The following is a 5731-nucleotide window of genomic DNA, read 5'->3' on the forward strand; positions in this document are numbered from 1 at the left end:
CTTGGGCAAGTCTGTGTGCACAGCCAATCACACACATGACCAGCAAGTGCATGTGGTAACACTGAGTCTAGAGAACACAGAGGAAGAGTTTTAATCTGGAACCACAGACATCACTTTAAATTCACAGAGATAAAAGACAAGATTGTTATGAGAAATGTTCATTATGACCAGAAACCAAGAGTTTCATGTTGGCTGTAGCAGTTAGACTCAGGTGAAGCACCTCTCTTAAAGAGGAGATGAAAACACTGCATCCAGCAGCCTGACATTAGTGTCCATGATTTTTCTCTTAGTAATTTATTCCATTAGGTTTCCATTCATTCATTAGTCAGATCTAATATTAGGTTTTATTATGAATAAATGAACATGCAGATGAATTTGAAGTTCTGTTATAAGGGAAAATATTATATTGGCACACTTTGGACCCCTTAGTACCAGCTAGGCCTGGTTTAACCACCACAGCCTACCTGAGTATTGTTGCTGACCATGTCCTTCCCTTTATGCACCATGTCACAAAGTTTAAATCATCTCCAACTGCTTTCTAGAACATGACAATGAGTTCACTGAACTCTATTGGCCTCCACAGTCACCAGATCTCAATCTAATAGAGCAGCTTCATCCTTTTTCTTTTTTTTCAAACTCAAATTAATTTTTTTTATCCAAATATTTTCAGCAATACACTGCTACTTGTTTTGCTTCTCAACTTAATGCTGTGAAATGAGACAAAATAAGGCGGTTTGCTCAGCGTCAGACTGCATTATGTCTGAATTACCATCGCTACAACACTGCAGTCTGTACAAGTTTCTTTCATTCCAGTCAAATGGGTGTTTACCTCAGACACATTCACACTTTAAACTAAAAAAAATATGTTTGAATGCACACACACACAGACATGAAACCTTGGATTGTCCCTGTGAATTCATACTGTTTCCTGATGGGATTTTTCTGATATAATGAAAGTCAAGACAGAATCAGTTCCACATTCCAGTTAATAAATGAATTGACTTAAAAAGCATCTCTAATCCTCATCTGGGTTCACAGTTTGAGTCTCTCGTGTCACACGGCTCTTTTAAAATCCACTTTTCTGATGCAAACTGGTGAAAGACCTGAAGAAAAAAGGCGCCTGCAAGCTGTATGTTGTAAAACCGTACATGCAGAGGGTTTTTCTCCTCATCTTTTCTGAGAAGAGGCTGCATTTTGTTTCCTTTACAGGCTTCAATTTCAGCTACAACAAAACAACAAAAAGGTACGAGAGCAGCAGAGAGGCTAGATGGCCAGAGGCCGTCTGTGTGCAGAAATAATTTAACATGGAGTTGTTGGAAAATCCTGAAGAGAGTCATGGCAGGTTTTTATGCTGCACATTCAGTAACGGATGAATGCGCAGGAACCTTTTCCCTGCAGAGGAACCCTAACGGTGAGGGTCCAGCCCTCAGCTGCCCAGCAGAAGTCTAATTACTGAACACACAGAAGCGACATGAAGAGTTTTATCCACTACCTCGATCCCTCAGAGAGTAATTGCTCTTTCGCAGCCTTTATTTCTTGCTCAGTGAGAACTTAAAGCAGGAAAAGGATTTGGTACAAATCAAAAACCACTGAAGGAGCATTTGACAACTGATTAGATTTATTGGCAACAAGTCAATAACATGACTGGGTATAAGAATAGTGTTTCAGTTAGGCAGAGCCTCTTACATGTAAAAATGGGAGGGGTTCGCCAGTCTGAGACAAACTGAGAAAGAAACACCGTCATAATATCTAGACCAAATGCTCATTCAAAATAGTCTGAGATGAGAAAGCTGTTCTGTTGTCTGTTGTAGACATGGTATTTATGTTTTTTTTTTTTTTCTGGGCTGCACCTGAAGTCTTACAGGTTTTCAGCATGACCTCAATTAATTGCTTTGGATGCCATAATAATAATAAAAAACCAATCCCATAAACTACCTCTTGTTTGCATTTCCAAAAATAGAATAAAGACAAATCCAATATTTGACAAATCTTGGTGCTCTGTAGAATAATTCAGTCCAATTTTGAACATCAAGGTGAGCACACTCCCACCAGCAGACAGTGTGCATCGAAAAAATATGTGGCATAAATAACAGATAATAACCAATAATCTAAATTAGCACACATTAACTTATAGAAATTCTTATAGCTCCAGATAGCCGGTGATCCTGCATGGTGCTGGACTACGTTAAGCGTGGGCAGCTTCCACATCTATGAAGCTCCATCAATGCTTAAAAGTACATGAAGGTTTTAGGGCAGCATCATTCGTATGATCACTTAATTTTTTTTTTGAAAAGGTCAGTGATGATCCAGGAGGGAAAAGTCTTGCATTTTTGTGTAAACTTTGCCCGCCCGGTCTCAAGAAACAACTACGGACAATGTCAACAGCAAACCAGAAACGGCACTTTGAAATAAAGCACCCGTCTAGCCCTCCAAGGTATGTGAACTAAATGTTACTCAAAAATGAAACAGCAATACACAGATAACAGTACAGTAGCAGCAGCTTTGTTACCTTCATCTCCAGCCACAGCTGGAAAACCTTATATAGTCAGATACCTGCAGCCTTTGAGGAAAGAGGAACCCTCAGCTTTCAAAAACTTGACAAATGCAAGATATATGGTCTGCATGTTTTTTTTGTTTAGTTTTAACTTATTAATTTGGGATGAAAATTGTGCTTTTATGACCCAAGTTCTAGAACTTCCCTTTAGGAAAACAAGTCAGAAAAAAATACATTCACAAATCTGAAAAGTGACTTAATGAAAAGATAAATAATGTTTAAATGTTTTGCACTTTAATTTTTGCACTTTGAGGTACATCCTTTGTTTCCTGCCTCAGCCTGGTTCTAACCTTAGATAGTTTAATAATTGGTCATTAACAAAGACCATTCAAGCCAGTTTTTCCCCTTGTTTTCATACTGTAGCAGTGAAAGCTGCAGCTGGCTAAGAGCGTGGACTGAATGGGTGGCAACAATTGGAAAATACCTGTATTCTGAGAGTGATAGCTCACAGCAACACATTGAAAAATAAAACTATGAACTAGTTCATTTTGAACTTAGTTAAAAAAATTTGAATTAATAAGTATGAACTGAACTAGCTCATTTTAAATTATGTGAACTGAATTTTGAACTACTGCGTGTAGAAACTGAACTTTCCCAACACTGGCCATGGCGCTCATTCAAAATGGCCACCGTGGCGATATTCAGTAGCTTGTGTGTGATGATCCGGGCTGGAAAAAAAAGTAAAGTGTGTTTTCTCAGCGTTGGGACACTGAAGGAATAAAAGGGACAGCGTTTTAATGTCGGGAAGTTATGGAGTATTGCTTTAGTGGCTTTTAAATTTTTTCCCAGCCTGTTCTCTGTGTGCAAGGATAACATTTGGTCCATGTAAAAACCACACTCAAATGGACAGTAAGTGTTGTCCAGCTTAGCTCTGAAAACAAAAAAAAACAAAAATGGAAGACTGGGTGGGAAAGAGCTGCTTGTAATGATTTTTTTTATTTTTTTAGATTAGGAAACAAACAGGGAAATCCTTACTAGATTAAATATCTTTTTTTTTATTATTTTCTTTTTATAGCATAATAGAATGCAGACAAACTTCGTAATACCAGGGGAGCTAAGAAGAGCTCAGCTTACCTTAAAAGGAGATGAGCTCCCCTGAAAACCCTCACCAGAGACACTAAGGGGAGCTCTAAAAAAAGTTCACTTTCATGTTATATTTAGTTTTAGAGACCACCTATTTGTTGCTTTTTGTTGTTATGAAGAGAAATTTCTGTCCCTATAGCAGATGTTTCTGATTATATTAGCTGCATACAGTAATAGTAAAATGTTTTTGACAGTAACCCTGTGTTTGACCACTCTGCTGTGCACTAATAAATATGCAGACTCCCCCAAAAGCCCCTGAGTAATTTAAACCCTGTATAAGAGTAGTTAAAATAGCCTTGCATAGCTGTGGGAATGAACAGACCACAGTGATCTTTTGAAATGTTCACTGTAAGAAGCTGGAGTGTCTCCCTGGAAAACATAATTTTCCTAAATTTAACAAGAGTTCCTAAGGCCAGAATCCTAGTTTAAATTTTTAAGCAAGGCTAATTTATTTGTAGAGCACATTTCATGTACAAGACAATTCGAAGTGGTTTACATAAAATATTAAAAGCATTACAGGTGGTGCAAGAAAAGCATTAAAAAGTAGTAAAAGGCAGCAATAAATTGCAAAACTCACAATAATGCACAGGCGTGTGAGAAAAGAAAGTGTCTATAGTTGGTGAAAGTTTAATCTCCACTGGCAGTTGGTTCCACTAGTTTGCAGCATAACAGCTAAATGCTGCTTCTCCATGTTTAGTCTGGACTTTTAGAGATTGAGTAATTTCTATTGTTGCTTTATTCACTGTTTACACATCTGAACCTCTTAGTAAAAATGTTTGAAGCATGTCATATAAATCCCAGTGTGAGCACACTTCAGATAAATGAATGGCTGAAAATCTACTCTGCAACTCCATGACTACATGTAGGATCCCTGCAGAAACTCAGTGCTGCCACAAACACTAAATATTTCAGATCACCTTCCTGCTGTGCATCTGCAGGCTGCTGCCTTCAAACTTCAACACCTCGATTAGGGGTCAGACAGGCAGCTGGAGTATTTATCGACATCACACGGGAAGACAATAAGGCCAAAGCTCACGGGTCAGCAGGTCAGGGAACAATAACTCCCACAAAACACTGCTGATTGAAGCCAGGCAGAAATCTGAACGGCACTCCATGACCGGGCCAGCGGACGATTAATCATGCACTGCAGGAGAGAGAAAACATCATACCTACAGAAGTCTGTTTGGAACATCACACAAAACACACACTTTCTTGAGCTCTATCATGAGTGTGCTGACTGATATGTGAAGATGAAGGTTAAAAATGCACAGGGCTGACATCTGATTGGTCCTTTTCTTCAATAAGCGATCTGATAAAGAGTTGAGGAGAAAGACCAGCACAGAGAAAAAGCTCAAGGCCTCACACTGATTTCTTTTCTCTGTGGTGTGTTTGTATCTGTGCGAGGATGAGGATGAGCAGCTTCGGCGCCTCTTCATCGTTACCTTGGTGCTGGTGGGAGTTGAGTGGAGAACACAGGAAAAGTCAGTGTGGTTCTGGTTGAGATTGAAAGAAGAAACAGATGCTGACAAGCAGTAATTATATTTCCTCCTAAAGTATTGACCTGAGTAGTAAACACAGTTAGCTGGAAATTAGATTCAGTATCTGCAGTGATTGATTTTCACAACCTGAGTTTGCGTGTTTCAAATGCATCGTTACCATGTTCTAGCCATGTTTAAGCTACAGCTTTTGGGGGTTTATTAACAAATGAAATGACCTTTGATGTGGTTTCTGGATTTTTCATGTGCATCATGATTTGGGTTTTAAAATGTCTTCTTGGTTTAAACTGCGGAACCAATCTGCTTTCTGAACAGCCTGCTTTCCAGATGTGTGTGCGAACAGCCATTTTCCTGCTGCTGTCGAGTTTATCAGGATGTTCTAATGTTTGCAATGAGAAAAAAGAGCCTCTCAGCAGATCTGGCAGCTGCAGTCAGAGAGGCTTTATTAGCGATAAGGGGGAAGTTGTGGTCTTATTAAAACAGTTTGAGACTGGGAAAGCTGCCGGAGTGATGAAGCGCTGCAGGATGAGGGAACCAAAGAGGTCACAACACCTCCTCCAAAATATTTAATTGGTATTTTTCCACTGTTTTATTTTTT

Source organism: Melanotaenia boesemani, chromosome 7, assembly GCF_017639745.1.
Source record: "Melanotaenia boesemani isolate fMelBoe1 chromosome 7, fMelBoe1.pri, whole genome shotgun sequence".
Taxonomy (NCBI): domain Eukaryota; kingdom Metazoa; phylum Chordata; class Actinopteri; order Atheriniformes; family Melanotaeniidae; genus Melanotaenia; species Melanotaenia boesemani.